Raw genomic sequence first — 20,062 nt, forward strand, 5'->3', positions numbered from 1 at the left:
TTTACATACCATATGAACCCACTACCAGTCTATAAAAAAAACTGAAATACCATGTTATTAGATAGACAGCTTTGTTCTATTTAGATATAACAAAGCTGACTTTATTTGATTATTATGGAAGTTCAAACTAACAGGCATTTGCTGTAAGTGGTTCCAAATCTGATGTACTCCCCAATGAGAGGTAAAAGTGTTAATGCAACCAAGCTTTTGTTCTGAGGTTGTTGCCCCCTATTTTCTCGTCAATACATGACTTTCACATGCCATCGTGCGTTGATGGCATTTTCTCTATCTCACACAGACAGGTGCCTCCAGCACTTTTTACAGGCTGATTATATCCCATTTGGTTTTTCTATAGCAAACACACCAGCTCCACACTGGCATCTTACAGCTTCACTCACTTTCATTACACTTTTCAAAAATGTTTTGATCACGCGTACTAAATATGCAAGCGGCAGGTAAAAATGGATGCTATAAATGTGTCCTATCTAAATAAAACTGAGTGCAGCGGACAGACTTCAAGCCAGTGGAGATGAGAGAGGGGGACAGTCAAGTACAGGGAGGCAACAGAGACATCAAGATGTGTGAATTTCAGTAAGCAGACTGCAAACACTGACAGAAATAAACATGCATAGGTTTTAAAAAGGCGCTAAGGGAGTATTTTTGGATATTTACCAGGGCCGCTGTGTATTAATGTGTGCGGAAGAGAGGAAAAGAGACTGATAGATATCCCTTGATCTCAAGCTCCAAAATGATAGCATTAATGACGACAAAAAAGGATGAAAAGTTCCAGGATGTTGAGTGATAGCTCTCTCAACTGTGTCTTGATGTGTGGTTGTACATTAAGACTATCCTGTTTGCTCCCTATTCAATGCGTGACGAAGCTGCATTGCTTGCATATGAATGATGTCACAACACATAAACACACAAGTATGTGCACATACACTATACCTAAGAAAAGGAGAATATACAAAGACACACAGTGTTTACAATTGACAGCAGTCAACCATTAAGCGAGGATGAGATACAAATGAATTGAGCGAATAATGCAGAGAAGCTTTCTTGCATTGCCATGTGGTGACTGTGAGCCCTTCTTAAAAGACAGAAAATGGAAGTGCTTTGTCAAGATGTTTGGCTATTCAGGCTCTTAAGGGATTGTCATTGTGAAGACTACAAATCAGCATGTTCGAGGCCTTTGCTTCGACTCAAGACACCTGCGATGACTAAACATAGACTCAGGAAAAAAAGCTATATTACTGCTATCTTTTAATGTAAGCAAATACACACTACATACATCCTCTGTGTGTGTGCTCATATTTCTGTTGGAAAACACAAGTTCAATTGAGAGATGGGGATTGTGAGAACAGAGAAACAGACACCACTAATGAAACAAACGGGGGGAGAACAAAGGCATAGAGATCAGAGAAAAAAGATAAAGGATGCAGAGAGGAGGCATGACATCTGCTTATTGGAGTTTAACAAGACACTCAAAGAAAGAAACAACGATAAAGCAGAAGTGGCAGGAAAAGAAAGTGAGTAATCAGATGGGTCAGACACAGTGGCACTCTAATGAGATGCTGCTTTGTGGAGGTACATTAAGTCCAGACAAGAATAAACAGTTTCCTGCAATAGTTAGAGGCAATCTTGAAAATGTATGTATATGTAAATGCTTATTAAGGGACCCCTTTTTTATAATTGAGTAAGCTAATAACCCCAGAATATGGAGAAATCGTTTATATTGTATTTAATGTGTAACATCTCTCTTATGTTTTCTTTTAACAAGTCAAACACACTTTTAATAAATTCATTGTTTTCTTCTCCCGGTTAGCTCTGCGTTTGTTTTAAATGTGGAATTTTCTAATGTGAACTAGGGCTGCTCGATTATGGCAGAAATCATAATCTCGATTATTTGGGTCAATAATTGATATCACGATTATTAAAAACGATTATCCATTTACTTTGAAGACATCAATTTATTGGAGAAAGAAAATGTGAACCGTATGTTTTTAACAGTTGATTACCCTGAACTTTAAGTATAATTCAACTGAAAAAACAATTTAAAAAAAATGTATTTGAAAAAAATAATCGTTTTATTTCGATTATGTTGTTTTCGTAATCGTTGCAAGCCATAATCGTAATTGTGATTAAAATACGATTAATTGAGCAGACCTGTGAACAAGGCTGTTTAGCAGAGAGGAAAGGCTCTGAATATGTTCAAGTCTTTACCTCGCCCATACCCTGTTACAAGGTTCTTCCACCATTCAAATCAAGAATTCCTTACAGGTTTTTGTTACCCTCACTGGGGTCCGGACCTCCATGTTGGGAACCACGGCTCTAAACCACTTCTTCATTACCTTGAGTGCTTGATGAACATTCAAGCAGCAAGGGATACAAATGGTAGTCAAGGGCAGGAATAGAACTATTCTGCTGATATATTTGTTTGTTGGTTGCATGATAAAATGACTAACATGGGAGTCTTAGTATTCCTTTATTAGTGTTTGTATAAATATGCTTAAAGCCTGTGGGAGAGCATGTGTTGTGTGTGATAGTGTGTGTATCTCTCTGTCCACAGATCACCTCAGGTACTACTGGACCCTTCAGGCTTATGTTTATTTGTGCTCATACAGTATTTGACCTTATCTCAAGGACCTCTTATGTTTGCAATAATTGCATTTTTTTTGTTCCGTTTATACCGTCATTGACTGCTGACTCCAGACTCCTCTTAAGCGACTGAAAGGACGCCGGGGAAGAATTGAGTAAAATTCATCTGTTCTTTGTTTGGGATGGGAGACACACCTAGATGCAGATATCTGCACTCTACTGAGGGCACTTTTCTATGTTATTGCAGGTCTACGCTGAGCAATCATCTCCTACTAATGGTTGCTACTGCTGGGTGATAATTCCTCAATATTATCATTTACTGCCTTTCAGTGGAATCATATTGTGAAGATACAATTTCAAGTTATTGTTCTACAGATGTCTAAATAAATGTTTCTGAGCAATTAAAATAAACAAGATTGGGGTTTTAAAGAAAGAAGACGTTATTTTTGTATTATGTTGTGTGTCAGTAGAATCAAGGTTATTAAAACGTTTTATCTTATTGAAATATGATTTTGCAAACAACCAAATAACATTAATATTGTGAAAAGATTCAAACTGTTTTGCCAAGACCTTTGTTACCATTCAGTGTTCTGGCTGAAATAGACATAATGTAAATACATTTCATTACGCAAGCGTCCTCTTCAATGACCTGGTGTTGCCAAGTCCTCTTACTCTGACTCTTGTGTCAACACTGAGTGAACGGCAGCCTCAAGTAGACATACTGTTTCCACAACAACACACCTACGCTACAACCTGCCATTGCCATAGCAACCCTCCCACAAGATGCCGAGGGCCTCTGATAACAACTGGGATGAAATATTACAACCGCACCCCCCCAAAAAGAAACTCCCCCGCCTGAAAGACACAACCGATGAGATAGCGACAGCCAACCTCATCATTTCCCAGGGTCAGGCGGGGGTTGTAAACACACCGAGATCCTCCAATAGCCACTCTGACCTCAATCTTGGAAGGATTAAGAACAGGATGAGATGGCATTCGTTGGCACACACAAACACACCCTCATTTTGTGTCTTGTGAGGACATCATATTGACCTATACCTTGCTTAACCGTAATTGCTGTGTGCCTAATTCCAACAATTACAAATAGTCCTAAAAGACAAATCTAGGGAACATTCTATATATTCTTGTAGAAATGTTTTCGTATAAACAAAAAATGAATTGATCCTACTATGACATTGGCTCTTCATTATAATGTACATAGGCACTGTAGCTTATTGTAAGTCAATTTCACATATACCATCCTGCTGCTGTTAATACTCACTTTGCACCATAAGTCTATCAATCCATGCTAACAAATAGTACAAAACAAACATATTTTCTCCTGTTGTAGTAACATTCACAAGACACTACAGGGCCCAAATGTATTTGGAAAGTGTGTAGGCTTTTTAAAAAAACAACGTATCCATGGCCTGTTCTTTACGATGTATTCTTTTAGGTGATTTGTTGACAATAACAAAGATGGTTTAGTATGTCTTATTCTTAAACTTGTATCTAATTAAGATACAAGTCAACATTAGATCTAAATTACACTCATTTAGATGTAATGAGTAAATAAAACATTGGTAGGACCAGCTTTGTGTGCCTTCATCGAGGGTCAGTCACCACATTGGTAACAGATTGTGCACCCTAATGTGATTAACACAAATGCACACACTCAACTTAGGTCAATTATGTGTTGAAAGAAAATGTAGCTACCTTGCTATGCCAAGAACTGTGTAGCTGCAACATCTTTCTAGCTCATCTAAGTGTTATCATAGTGTAACCTAAGCCTACGATTGGGTAACCAAGCTATTCAAATAATCTTCTGAGAGTAAATAGCAGATTTTTTTTTACTTTCCTTACCTTTTTTCTTTCCTTACTCAGCAGAAGTGCCAGAGAAAGTCTGTAAATGTGAATGCCTCCTCATTGCATTTATTACATATTCAAACTATGACATTTAGCACATTTCCCCATTGCGGAAATTGTGCATGTCTTCAATACATCTGCCAATTTCTTTTACCATTAAATAAATAAATGAATTTGATTCAAGGGCTTTCAGGAGTTAAGAAGTAATTTTCCTCACTTGTATCGCATTCGTAGAGACTTCAATATCAGAAGCAGCAGCGATTAAGACATTTCTCACTGATGAATCAGTTAATCTTTTGCATTTTGAAATGGAGAAACTTGTGTGTGGATGTGTTATTCAGTTTTTTTGACTGACTCAGAATCTGCCAATCCTTTATAAATCTTTAAAACTACTCCCTTCCTGCTCTACCTCATCTGCGAGTTTCGCTTTCATCTCTCTCCATTCCTGATCTTCCCCTCTCTCAGCCCTCTGAAATGAGCGACGGTAGTCATCCCTCAAGCTGGCCTTTTAAGTCCAGTTACACCGGGATAGAAGTGTGGGGGACACGAGGACACAAAAAACGGGAAAAAGAGATTTCGCAAAGAAGACATGAGCAAAAGATGATCATTTTGCATGCAACAAAACCTTTAGCATCTCTCTGAAGCTTGTGCTGAGGCTGTTCAAGAAGCAGAAGCAGAAACGATTCCTTCCAAAAGAAAGGAACAACAGGAAATCAAACAGCAGCGCTTGTTTGTGTAGGTACAACGTTACACATGTGAGTGTTTGTGGGAACATGATTTTTTAAAAGATGAAACAAAAACAGCATATAGAGAGGATCTACAGTAACCACATTGTGGGAGAAGATGAGGATGATAACTTGCCCCGGATGTTAGTGCAAATGCTCTGGCTCAAATAAGCAATAACACAAACAACACATGCGCCCACACAGATTTAATTTCATTGTGCTTGTGAATTTAGGTTCCGACTGTATAAGCCCAGGTCTTGAATGCAAGTGTAAAGGCAGCATGTGTCTGACTCTGTTCTGTTTTCAGTGCGTTAGTAACTTAGCCTCAATTGGAAATGTCAAACTTTTGCCACTGGCTGCTTGCCAATCAGAATGAGGGAGAAGATATCAAAGGTGTTTAACAATGGCAATATCCATGATGGAGCTTTTATCTGACACATATTTAGAATTGTTTATTCCTTCTGGCAAATACTGCAAATAACAAGAATGGCAAGCAACTTAGAATGGCAAAAAGTACGTGGACTTCCATACTGTATTTGATGGTCATAAATATTGTTCCACAGGCGTTAATGTCTTGCCATAATATTCTCAGCTCTGATAGGAAGGCGCTCTATAAGATATTTGAAACAGGCTGCAGGGATTCAGCCACAAAAGCATTAGTGAGGTTGGGCACCAGTGTTGGGGCATAAGGCCTGGCTTAGAGTGGTGCAGTTGGTGTTGCATACTAAAAATCCTTCATGGGGTTGAGGTTAGTGCTCTGTGGAGGCAAATCATGCTCTTCCACACAAAATCCAGAAACCTTAGGCCTGCATTCAAACAGACTCGCCAATAGCAGCTGTACTGCCGGGTGCAGAGGCGTCAACTTATCTCTGGAAAAACCACACAGGGTTGTCGAGGCATATTATTATCATAAATATCATTGGGACTTATGGGGACAAAACCAACGCAAGGAAAACATCCTATATGCAAATTAATACAAAAGTATACACCCTTTTGGTCCTAAAAGGTATGACATTCTCAATGCTACTGACTAGCACAGCAGATGTTCAAGCAGCTGACATAGTTACCACTTCTCTGTATGTCATGGCCATAAGTGTCAGTGTGTGTGTGTTGCGCTGCAAAGCAAATGCCCATTTGGCAAAGCCAGTAGGGTAATTATTGTTAATTACTCTGTGAAAGTGAGAGTACTGCTGAGAGGGAAACAGAGCGAGTGGGCGATCTTTAGCTCCTCTTCATGTAAGTCCAGCATCATCGCTTAGCAGACGTCACTGACTGCCTGGAACACATGCAGGCGTGTTGGGTCAGTAAGTGATAAAAAAGGGATATATATATACAGGAACTGTGTCTACATCTGTCTTTCTCATCCTTATTGTCCATTACTCTGCCCATTCACAACCTCCACGCCTGTGTTCCTCTCTGTAAGAGCAGTTGAGTCTGAATGAGGGAGGAAGTGGTTCAACTGGGTAATGTTGAGAGGGGAAGGCAAAGTACGAGGAAGCAGACACATATGAGGATGAACACAAAGAGGGAAAGGGAAGAAAAGAGCAAAGATACAAAACAATGCTCGTCAACCGTGCAATCTATCCTACAACCCAACACAATTTCTGTGCAGGATAAACTAAAACTTCTTCAAAAACATTAGTATGTTTTTGTTTTTAGCGTGTATATAGATTCTGGACTGAAGCTGTTCCTTTTACTTCAACACCCTACATGTATACACACAAAAACACAAATCTGCCAAACAACACAGAGCACTCAGGAGACAAAAATAAATCAAGAAGGCCTTCAAACAAAACACCACAAGCAAACACCAAATCCAGATCTGATGAACAGAGGTCTAAGAGCCAACCCCAAGTGCCTAAACTGATATTAAGGACAGGATACGGAGTTTAACTTGAAAAAAAGGGCAGAGTAAAGATTGTGCCTCGGAGCCAGAGAGGAGACACGTGGGAGCCCTCTTTAACAGAGAATGAGACGGAAAGACTGGAGCAGAAGTCTGCGGCGTTGGATCTGGGTCCACAGCAGGGGGTACATCCATAATAGAACACACACACGATCAGATGAGCGTGACACCTTATTGAATCTCAAATACAGAACACCACTCCTTTCATCCGTCTCCTTCATTGTTTTTGCATATTTATGTAATACAGGCATAAAGGCTGTTGTGCATTGTACGGACCCAGGGAGGCGACGTGTTTATTAAGATTTGATGTCATAATGATGTGTTTGTTAAAATGTCGTTCTCCTGTGACTTTGTGTATGAAGCCGTTTTGTTATTTGTGTCTTTTTTTGTTAAATACACATTGTACAGCACCCAGGGGTTTTAAGTAAACACTGCTGTGTTCCCTTCTGAAATAAGCTCTGGCCACTGTTGTATATTATTAACCAGGTACTGTGAGGACAACAGCATTTACTGAGCAATAGAAAAAGTACTAAACTATCTACTACTATAGTTTTAAAATTGTTGGTACCATGTCAAGTCTTTTTGGATTTTACAGTTAGAATGCAGATTTTTAACAACTACTCTCAAAACAATGTTTTTTTTTAGGAAGACTAAAGCATATTTCTCATATCTATCCTGAAAACTGCTGAAATTATTTTTCTTTTTTCAAAATAATCAAATACAAACAATAAAGTCCCTTTGAACTCTCTAAATGTTGAGCAATGCTTTCAATAAAGCTCCATGCGCACTGCTGCAGCATGTGAAGGGATTCTTCAGGTTGAAAGGCACTGCCTGGTGATGGTTGCTAAGCTATGATTGGACAAGGGGTGGTAAAGCAGACTGATAATAATGTATTGGTCATTTTAATACAATTCCGTTCAATGGAATGGAATAAATCAAATGCTATTCCTTTACTTTTTTTAATTGTGGTGCATACGTAAACGTTTTGCTATTGGGCGAAATGTTGATAATGCCTTGGAACACAACCATTTAATGAGCAAACGGAATGAGATATGAAACCAAACATTAATTAGTCTGTATTTGGATGGCACTGTGGACTCACTTGCAATTATTTATTATTAACAGCTTTCAGTCTGCATAGCTGTCAGATAATTAACTTTGACGTGGCTAAGTTCTTGTTCAGAGACAGATGTTTTTTGTTTTGGCAGAATACACAACATCACATTATCTGTGTAACAAAAGCAACAGAATCCAATACTTTTCACTACATCACATTTACCGTTTCTGCAGAAAGTACATACTTTCATCAACAAGCCAAAGGTCAAGATCTTGTGTGTACAGGGCTGAAGCTCTTTTGATTTATAACATATATGAGAGTCATGCCAAAGCCTAATCCCGATCAGAGGATCATTGTAGAGAAAATCACCATGCAAATAGGGAAAACATTTTCTCTATTTGCTCTAATCTGTAAACATAGGCTTATATGAGTGGGCCAAAAAGCTAGAGTAGATGCAACGTCTTTCTTTCTGAGTTGAGTAGTGCAGAATAAATGGCTTCCTTATACATTATGAATGTGATAACAATTGCTTATTATTTGGATCAGAGATTGTGGTTTATTATCTATCATATTACCACATAGCTTGAACCGCTTTACTTTTGATATTTTATTTACCAAACTGGTACGAACGCAAACACATTTGTCTATTATTTATTTGTAAATGAGGCACTATAAGATGAATGTCTCACTATCACTACTGATCAAAGAGGCTTCCACACAGTCCTATTATAACACACCACATCCAATCTTTTATAACTGTGAGGAGAGATACAATGGGAATGGGGGGTTGGGGTATTGCGAAGGGGTTAGATGATATGAGAAATCTTACAGATGCTGTTATGAGATTTTCCGTTAGGAGCTGTGAGGTCCCCTGCTAATGGAACGTCAGTGTGAGGGGGTGTGAGTGTGTGTCCTGTGCTGTAACACAGAGGTCACAATGACTGAAAGGAAAGGGCCTCTTCATTTAATAATGGGGTCTCTGAAGCATTATTTCATGTCTCCTTACATTCGTCTTCAGGCTCTATCCCATTTTTCTACTCAAAATGTTCTTCTTACTCGAGCTCCCTTCATCAAAACCTTCCCTCTACCGACCCCCCCACTCTCTCCCAGATCTCTGGTCAGTTTCTTTTGCATTCAACAAGTTGCTTGTCAGCACCCAATTATCACTTGTGCCGTTTCCCTTGGCCTCCTTCCTCCTCCAGCTTGTCTCCATCATGATTGTGTTAGATCAAAGGCTACCACGTTGTATTGAGTTCTGATCACACTCCAACCCGCCTGTAGTCTACATGTCGGTCAGACAATGACCCTATTGCAAGTTGGTTGTATCCGAGGTGGCCATAAAACTAGTAAAGGGAGCAACATCTGCTCTGTGTGTGAGTAAGAGAGAGAAACAGAGCTAAGCCCCCTGTGGCTATTACAGCTCATTATACCTAAAGATAGGAGAGGGCACATCAAAAATCTCTCTCTCCCCGTCTCCGTTTTACACAGTCACCCAGGCACCCAAACTCACACAGATAAAGCCCAGGGGACAGCTGCTCTCTGACACACACACAGTATGAGTGACAGAGGTACTCCCCTCTCCTCACCCAAACATTTCCTCCAGATCTGTGACTCCGCTGCCCTAGGTCACTGAATCAAACATGCAGTCCTAAGGGGTGTGCTGCTTATTGACATTCCTTTTGGAGACAAATGTACAGCAGTTTATTACAAAACTCGTTGGCACAAGTTGTGTTTTTACTAATTTGTGCTGAGCTGCAAAATGCATGAATTTATAAAACCCCCTCTTCTAATAACAAAAAGCATAAGCAGTATAATATATGAAATGAAAATGAAAATAAATATATAAGAATACATCTAAAGCACTTTTATGAGCCGTTGGATCTCCCCGGTTTGTTTTATAAGACTTCTATGCATGTGTCCAGGTTTTCTCACAGAACAGCAGAAGCAAAGTGGGATAGGTATAACAAAAGGAGAAAGTGGGAGAAGAAAAGAAAAGGAAGATGGGCAGCGAGTGAAGAAGTGGGCTTTGTTATTGTAGCAGGAGAATGGTGACGTGGAGTTAAAAGGCTGAATTTTGCGATAAGAGAAGGGATCCGTAGTGAGAAGAAGAAGCTTTCAAATACGAGACGCTGTTTACACAAAGGCAGAAGAGGAGGATTTAACACTAACTAAGACTCTCGCAAACACAAGCGGGCGCACGCTGGTACACACAATATGACACAACCTCTCACTGAGGCCCAGCCAGGAAATGAGCCTGAGTGAGTGTGTTGGGAAGATGGAGAGTAAGCAGAAGATTATAAGGCAAGGCGTAAGAGGAGGGGTAGTCTGACGAGAGGTGGGAGTATGAAAGACAAATCTTCCTAAGAGCATTTGAGAAGAGCTGTGTGCAAAGCTATCGTTGACTGAAATCCTTTAGAGCATCAAAGATGTACTCATCATGCCTAAATACATGAAATGTTCCTTCTTCCTCTCCTTTTCTTTTTCTACACTTCTCTTCTCATCTTCGCCAGCTTCAGACCCACTTTCTTCATCGTTTCATCTGTCACGCGCATCCGTCTGCTTGTGCATCCGAATAAGATGAATTACAGCAAACACTCGGGAAAGACATACTGAAGCCACCCCTGTGTTTGTGTGTATGTCTCCAACAGTGCTGGCTTGGAGGTTGTTAGCACATGTGCAGGGTTTTACTGTTTTGCAAACATCAGCACATACATGTTGGCACACAATTACCTGTCTACCTACCCTACAGGCACACATGAATGCACACAGACACAACAATGCACCATGTGAAATTATTCATATTTACAAACAAAACACACCTTCCCCCTTGTATGCTAACAACAGCATTTATCAAGTATATTATATTTCTAATATTACTAGAGGTGCAAGTATTAAAACTAATAAACTGCATCCCTGTGGTGCACTTACTGTCCCTCCCCCCTTTTATTCTCTCTATAACCGGAGCTCCCACCATCTCCCTTCATCAGTCGCCCCAGCCCCAGATGGTAAAGCACTGTGACCAATTAAAGACTTCCCTGAGGATAGAACCAGTTATAGCCCAAACCATCTGACCATTTCTCTGTGCGTGGATGTGTGTGTGTGTGTGTTTTTTGTAAACCTTACAAAACATATCATTGTTTTTTAATCTGTGTACAAAGACGTCTTCAGGTCAGTTCCAAATGGCCGCTACCCTAAATAGGAACACGAATCTAGGAATACAGTCATATATCTAAAGCCTTTTCTATTTTTCAAAAACTCACAATGACAAGAGTGAAAACATTGCACGGCTGAGGTTGAGTGGAGCAGAGTGTGGAAGCTGGCCAGAGGTGCATAGTATCAGCAGGTGTGTGTATATGAGAAAGGGTGCCTTTGAGGGAAAGAGAGACAAATACAAATAGAGTAAGGGAGGTGGGAAGCACTCAATCACCAAGAACCCATCCAGCAGGGCAGCAGATGCGGGAGCAACTGTCTGTCTAAGCTGCCAACAATGAGGAGAATTAGGCATATGCCAACCCCACCCTTTGCACACAGGCAGGCACACACACACCCATTATCCCACCATTCTACCCACATCCCGAGCATCGCCTCCCTGGCACTGGGGCACAGGTGGCAACATATGTCTGCCGTCTACCCTGCAGCCAACTGAGAGGGAGGGACTCTTCATGCCTCTGTGTGTTGCATGTGCACATATATGTCTTTACACAAAGTAAAAAGTCCTTGCTAAAGCTTTTAGATATCTGTGAGTTGCTGTTTGTGTGTGTGTGTGCACCATTAGATTGTGTACTTGAGATTTAAGATAGCAGTGTGTCCCTGAGACAGAGCTCGAGGATCATCAGCTTGCTTGCTTTGTCGTTGCATCAACAAAATGAATTTAGCCTCCCAGGCTTCTCGACTTTTACTTTTCGCTTCAACGCCAGCACTCGAAAAACAGCCTGCGGCTGGCTCTGCGGCCCCTGTACAAATCTATTATATCAGGCATTTTAACTAAACCTATGTTTCCTATTGCAAATAACGAGGCTGTGATTAGCATGCTAATGAGATGGGTGCAATGCTAAGCTTCAAACTGGTATCAGCAGTCCAAACTGACAAGCCCATGACACAAATAAGGGCGAGGAGATTGTGGTACCCCCACACTTGATTTTGTATGAGGGAGAAACATTGTTGCTTTAAACAGATGATTTATGTTGGTGTAACATGAATAGTCTCGGTTTCCACTCAATTTCCATTTGTCACACAAGACTCGTGCTGCAGGTTAACAATACAAATGTATAGGCACTTATCTAATAATAGCTTGTAGCGGTTGAATCCAAATCAAAAAGGTTTTTAAAATGTCCCTGCCTCATAAAGAAGCTGGAGCCTTCTGTATGCTGCCTGCTCTTTGTTAATATAATTTCCCCACCCTTTCCTCTATACAACATGTAGTAGCATGCTGGCATGGCAGAATGGAGTGCAGCTTATGTGTTTGTGATTATATAGGCAGTTGAGTTGCTCAAACAGCTATGTTTATGCCAAGAAAACAATGATTTGCCTACAAGTATCTTTAACATAACCTGCCGTGAGTGAATGCATGAATGCCAACATCTGTGCATGTTCTTGTACATCTTATGTAATGTCCGTGTCAAAAGGGCTCATCAGATGTAGGTTATAGCTTGCACCAGGAACAACCTCTTGTCCTCTTATTGCTCATTTAAGGCTTCAAAGCAGCCGCTAACATCCAACAATGAGGCAGTATGAACGTCCTGGACCCCAGTCACAACCACATTAGTCCTGGAGGCTATTCTATTGCAAGCTCCACTCTTTACTAGCACACATTTTAACAACATGAACACAAACACTCGTTAGCACATTAATTCCCATCCATATTCATGCTGAATTCATATTCAAACTGTGGCTGTGTTCTGTTAATCTCACAGAGAAGAGGCAGAAGACCCCTGAGGGTTAGCGCTTAGCTAAGCTAATCAAATCAACTAGGAACACTGGCGCATCTTTAGCCCATTATATAAACATTTATAAACATATATACACTAAACACACACCAACACATATGTATTTGTTAGCACATTAAATATTTTCTCATAAGATTAGCTCAGTAGCGTGTAGCGCAATGAGCTAAATGTGGAGCCTCTTTGACATAATTCTATTTTAAAAAAAGGGTAACCACCTACATTTGAAGGAAAGTGTATATGCTTGAACATGAGTTTGTAGGCTAAGAGAGCATTTAGAGTAATCTTTAATAGCAACTGCTTTGTAATTAGGCTGCCATATTCCATAGCAGCTATATTTTGAGGAAGAGGAAATTGGCTTAAACACTGCAGCTCATTCAGGAGTCACTGTGTTCCTAGTCTCTAAGACCTAACTCGGGACCTAAGTTGGGTCATGTCCCATTTATATTAAGTGTAATTGAGGATTGCATGTAGTGTTTTCCTCTGTGTTTTTGTCTGTTTGTGATTAAATGTAACAGACCCATCTAAATACATCCCTTGAATTACAATTTATTTTTGTATTCACTGCCCCAACTTTGAGTATAGTCTTTGTTAGGCCCTATAATGATAAGAGAACTTAAAAACGTTTATTGTTCTCCACCCACACATGCAGGCGTTTGGTAGGCCCTGTTCAACAATGCTGTTTTATTCAGAGTGCAACATGTTCAACAGTAGTATTGTGTACCACAGTGATCCCCTGGGTTTTTAAAGTCCTCTTCAGTGATGTTCAGTAGAAAGGATTTCTTCCGATGGGAGCACTACAGCACAGACTCAATTATGGTGTGACATCTGTCCTGACTGACAGCTCGCTACACTGTGTGACTGCGACTCTGTTGCTGTTACTGTCTGTGGATGTATGGTGGGTCCGAGTGGTAGTAATGTTATTTAGCAGAGAGCCCTGTCTGCTAAAAGTAGATGAGATGTGCAAGGAAATGGCAAGCCAGACATAGGGATAAAATCTCTTTCCATTTGGAGTCCTGTCTGGTCTGCAGCTTAGAGCCAGTATGTGCACACATACACAACAGGCAGAAGAGGGAATGCAATAGTAAATGAAACAGAGAGGTGATGGTAAGGCCAGAGGGGGGGGGGAGCAGAGAAAGCTTGAAGTGTCACTTTAAGGAGAAACGAGGGAGATAAAATGCTCCAGTCACAGACAGGCCTCTGCTCACAATCAATACCGAAAGACATAGAGAAACAGCCTCTCTTGTCTATTCATCTACACTCTCACCTTTATTTTCCTTTAGTACATCTGATTTTATCTTTCCTTGTCAACACGAGGCTTCACCCATATGTTTGCTTGCTCTAAAAAAAAAAAAAGTATTCTATCCCTTTACCACATCCTCCCTCAACTGTTTTTATTCAATCACCGGTTGCGTCCACAATGCTATGCTACAAACGTGTGCTTCAATCACCCTCATGCCTTTCTCCTTTGATGAATCTCAAAGAGCAGCTGTATTGACAAACCCATATACCAGAATGACCAACGCCAGCTGGGAGGCCGAGGAGGGGGACCAGACCGAATCGACTCAGGAGCTTTGGATTGATGGCGCGAGCAGAATTCAGATGATGAGAGGGAACAGAGAAGAGGGATAAGGGGGGCGGAGTCCCGATATCACCCAATGTACAAGATGGAATGCAAGATGACATCCCCACATTCGGTCTATCGCATTAAGTGAAGTGCAGGAGTGCAACTTGGCAGACACACACACGACACACACACACACACTCACTCACTCACAATGCTGAGCTCAGCAGCAGCATGATTCAGCCACTCTTACTCTGTATGTATGTTCAGCAGTGCACAGGCTCAGCTAGGCTAAGAAAAATCCACACGCCTGTTCTTTTACCCCTTCACAAACACTCATACAGAAAAAATAAAATACATTTTGACCTTGGGGTAGGCATTGCTTCAAAGATGTTCAGCATGCAGTAGGGCCACAGTTAATGGTGAAAGGATTCCTTTCACTAAAAATGGGAGAAAATGAAATGTAGGCCATAAACATAATGAAAATGCAGTGTGACTGGAGAAATGTGGTATTTTGCAACGGTTTGTTCTGGAAATGATTCACCCAAACAGTTTCCCCCTTCCTTAGTTGAAATTCCTAGGTCTCATCTCTAGCCTCTTCCTACAGCTACTGTTTATTTCTCGGTCTCTTCAATTTGTCCTGGCTAATTGCATTTAGAACTTGTATGGCAGTTTGTAACTGCATTAACCTTAGGAGTCACATCAGGCAGAGACTATTTAAAACACACCCCAATAGCACCAGTTGTATTGTGGGTAACGCCTCGGGAGGTGTAACCAATCACATTGGAGTCGAGAGGAAGAGCTCATCATGTATTGGTCACACATTCTATTCAGCATCACCTCACTACCCATTTCCAATACGGCCACTTCTGTCCCCATTCCTCTCTTTTTCAATTTCCTCATCTCAGCCTATTCGTGCCATCCATCTCCCTTTCTTTTCTTCAAAACCACTCACTGCCAAACTTAATTTGTTTCTAGTGTCACACATCTGAAGATGAACGGTGGCAGTGAATAATAGAAAGATGCAAGAATGCTTCAGTTTGAAAATTCACCAAGGCTTTGGTTCTCCAGCTCTATTACTGTATTACTACAGCACTGGGAATAGATGACTACTGCCAAGTGCGGAGGCTAGGAAACTGTAACGCTGCCAGCCTGGTGACTCCTATGGTGGTTTCTAGGACAGTGAGGGTATATGGGAGCTTCATAAGTAAGAGCACTGTGATACTTGTTTCAACGAGGGCTTGTTGTTCTGCTAGCTGTTGGACTCACTCACACACAGGCTGGTGCGTAGGATAAGGATAACCACGATGGTCATGTCAGGCTGTTGTCCTTTTCTTCTGCAATCTGATGTGTAGGAGGAAAACACACTCACTTAAATGCAACAGACTGAGCTAGTCAATCTCAAAGATCTGAGTATGGAGGTGTGCACAGAGGAACTACAAGTGACCGTTGGCTTCAAACAGCTTCACAGCACCCAAGTTACATACATAGTGCAACACTTAACAACACTCAATGGTGCACAAACAACAACAATTGCTCCAGTTAAAAGACACACAATTTAAGCGTAAGAAAAATAATGGATTTCAGAAAATTAGAACTGTTTCAATCTAACCATGTTCTTTCACCAAGTGGGACTTAGTGGACATACTGTGGTGCCACTGCAACTGGTAAAAGGTTAAAGGCGTACTTTTTGTATCGCTATTATCAGAGTAGTGTGGAATTGTTCCGACTGTTTCCTGGAGCCAGAGTTTACTGTAGCTCATTCCTAGCTGCCTCAGAACTGTCATTCAAAAACATGTCAGATACAGGCAAATTGCCACACTGAGGCATTTGAGAGACATATTCCTTCATCATGATGAACACTTCTAGTTTGGCTTACTTCTCTTGTCAATCTACAGTAGTAAAGTATCTCGTATCTTTAAACATGTTTGTTTATATTTGTGTGAACTGAGGCTGTTCTCTAAAGATCAAACATGTAATAACAGAGTGGGGCTACAGAGACAAGGGGATTTTAGGGGTAGCCGCGTGATGAATTAAAGGCCAATATTCATTATTCCGTTTACTCCAACAAGCACCTGAGGCAATTATTTTTCTCTTTGGCTGCTAAACGCTTTGTTCCCCATCTATTGTCTAATGTGTGCTGTTTGGTGTTAGCAGGTAGCGTGCTGTGGGATTTCAAAGTGTTCAAATTGCGTTTAGCTGCTGGAAATACAGTTGATTAGAGTGGTGATATTAACGCAAACTGTCCAGTTGTGTGCTAAAAAACCATGAACTGAAATATGAGATTAATCTCTTTAGAGCTGAGGGTAAATGCAGAATTGGGTGATAATTCCCTGTGGCTTTTGTCAAAACAAGATTAACATTACATGCAGATAATTTCCCAATCTAAATATATTAGTTATAGATGCTTTAAGTATGTAGGCCAACATTTCATTAACAGGCATACTTAAAAGCCACTGCCTTCCAACCATTCAAAAATATTGGAGGAAAAGAACAATGCAAATGTGAAATCGAACCTTTTCTGTATGAGAAAATTATTATTTGTATGGATCTCTGTGTCACTCTCTAATTTAGTGGACATAATCCAGTATATGTGCCCAGATGGACAATTATTCTTCCCACATGTGTAATATTAGTGCAATGCCTAAGGCAGTATTGGCACTTGGGTGCTGAGCAGCGCTACATTTTTCATTTGATTAATCTAAGTTTAGTATCACAGAGGGTAAAAAAAGACACACACACTTGCCGTCTTCTCATTTTCTTATCAAAGCGTCTATACAAAGCAGGGATCGTCTTTCCAGGCAATCACCCATACGCACAGAAGCAGTGTCTGATTCTATTTGACGGACAATACAACACATGAAAACACAGCGTCATAGTATCAGGGAGAACAGTTTCCAGGTGCAGAAACTGTTCGCCTCCTCAGGCAGCAGCTTAAGTTCTACCATAAAACCCTCCCCTGCTCTTTGTACAGATAGGTGACAAAGGATGAAACACATCCCTTTGAGTAAGCCTTAATGCAGCACTCAGGACACAGATTACTGTGTGGCCTTCTATCCCTACAATTAACCCAAGCACCAATCCTCAGAAGCACACACTCGGTCCTTCTATCTCATATCCTTCCTTCCTGCCCATAGTTTCCCGACAATACTCCCCTGCTTGTGGTTGTCCTTTGATATCACCCTTGAAACACATATTCTCAAAGGCAGCATCAGCAAAGTTTCGTAGAAAATATATAAAAAAGAGCAGAAGACAATAAGAGAAAGAGACCAGGGCTGATATATGGAGACAAACAGATGACAGAATAAAAGACATTAGAACGAGGAGGAGAAAGGGATATGAGGGGGAGGGGAGATAGGGCAAGGTATTGTTTGCCAATGAGGGCCGAGGGGGCGTGCAGCTGCTGGGGGATCACAGAGGAGCTCAAGAGCAGAGCAGAGGAAAGAGGGGAGAGACCCTGCCGCGTGCCCCTGACCTCTGGAACTGGGTTAAGAGGTTAGAGACACAGAAAGGCTCATATAACGGTCCCTCAATACCTCCGCTCGCACACAGCCCTCTCACATGCATTTCTATAAATACAGAGTGCTATCAGCAGTGCTGTTTGACAGTGGCCTGCGCCTGAGCCCTGCCCCACATTCAGATCATACTGCTCATCCTAGAAAATAACACTTAGTCAATGAAAAGCTGAGCCTATTGATCTGTTGAGCGCACAGTAGAGAAAAAAGCAAAACAATATTGGTGTTTGTCAATTCACAGTGACACTCACAAAGTGGCTTCAATTCACTATAGGACACAATTAACTTGACATTTTTAGTAAAAATAAGTGTTGGACCCTGAGAGGGAGGTCAGCCGTGTCAGGGATAAAGGCATGAATTTATGAAGGGAATGGAATTTCGTATAACAGCTGAGGTTCAGTACTGCAGGCCTGTTGGGTAGATCTGAACATGGACATGAGCCACAGCGATGAGGAAGGAGTAGACGGAAACAAATGCTTCCGTTTGAAACAGTCACACCACACCAACACAGCGGGTGCGTTATTGAAACAGCTCTGGGCAAGGAAATAATTCAGTAGGTGTGGGAAGGAGTGTGTATGTGTGTGGGGGAGTGATGGAGATAGAGGAGATAGCTTGGTTTCCCCCGGACAGGTGGGACTTTGTGTGAAACTGGAGAGCAACACTTCCTCTCATCACACTCGTTTATATCGCAGCTATTCTTTTGGCATGGGTCCTGCATGGTTATTGATTTCTTTTTTGTGACTGTCACAGATCTTATAGTTATGCAACTTATGCCTTAGTTTTACTTGGACTTACACAACAATAACACATTCAAGTTCACAGCACATCAGACCATCAGGTATGACATGAGTCAACTGAAACTACATCCTTGACTTTTTTTGTGTCAAAATCAGTTTTATAAATTTCATTGACACATTATGTGTATATGGTATATTCCTACAAGCTAACTCACACAAAGAAAACTTAAGGCAGGATAGTATTCCAATACGATGACAAATTGTGTAAAATAATAATAATACATTGTATTTGAATGCGCTTTTCACAAAGACACACGATGTAAGTACATTTAAGTAGGACAAGTATAGAAGAGACATTCAAAGTAGACTCAAATGATTGGGACATAACATTCAAATGAAACTTAGAGAATGGTAAGCACTACTGTGAGTAGGCATTTAGGTGAGCTTTGAGGTGAGATTTTAATTTAGTGATGGTGTCGGACTGACTGATGTGTAGGGGGACTTCCAGAGTCTGGGAGTATTGCAACTGAAAGCCCTAGCACCAATGAATGGGTAGTCTACTATGTGCATTAAATACCTTATGGGTGCTCAAAAGCAGCAGGATACTTGCAAGATTCACAGAGAGTGTTAAGGGTCAACAGGAGCTTACAGGTCAACCTTTCCACGAAACGTTTTCAGGTCTATTTTTCCTTGAAAATAATGTAAAGACCACTTGCAAAATAATATATTTTTCTGATAAAAGGTGGGTCATAGTACCATTAGCACTAACACTTTGTTCAAACACTTTCTCTGTTTTTGGAAGGTCCAAGTGGCAACCTCCAGTCCTGAAGATTAAGCCAACACGGAAGTGACAAAAAATGCAGTTCTTCCAATGGCTCCAAATGTAAGTCAATCCCCCATGTTTACATTCCTTTTTTAATGGCAGAAAAGGGTGTCAAGAAGTTAGTTTCCCTGTTCATGAGTAATGTATGGGGGGTGATATTTAGGCTTACAATTGGTGTGTTGACGAGTTTGGTGGCTTTGAGTGACAGGTAGGTGCTTTTAGAGGTCAACACCTGCTCGCTGTCAGCTCTGCTATGTCACTGGATTACGCCTCAGCTGACCCAACACTCCACTTATTTGCCCATTTTTGGAATAGTGTGTGTGTGTGTGTG

General features: G+C 40.9%; 1 protein-coding gene across 1 annotated transcript in view; it reads right to left on the reverse strand.

Annotated features, from left to right (window-relative positions):
* The window catches only part of LOC117544453 (immunoglobulin superfamily member 3-like), a 63,708-nt gene that overhangs the window by 27,874 nt on the left and 15,772 nt on the right, over window positions 1-20,062 (reverse strand). The window lies entirely within an intron of this gene.

Source organism: Gymnodraco acuticeps, unplaced genomic scaffold (genome assembly GCF_902827175.1).
Source record: "Gymnodraco acuticeps unplaced genomic scaffold, fGymAcu1.1, whole genome shotgun sequence".
In the NCBI taxonomy this organism is placed as follows: domain Eukaryota; kingdom Metazoa; phylum Chordata; class Actinopteri; order Perciformes; family Bathydraconidae; genus Gymnodraco; species Gymnodraco acuticeps.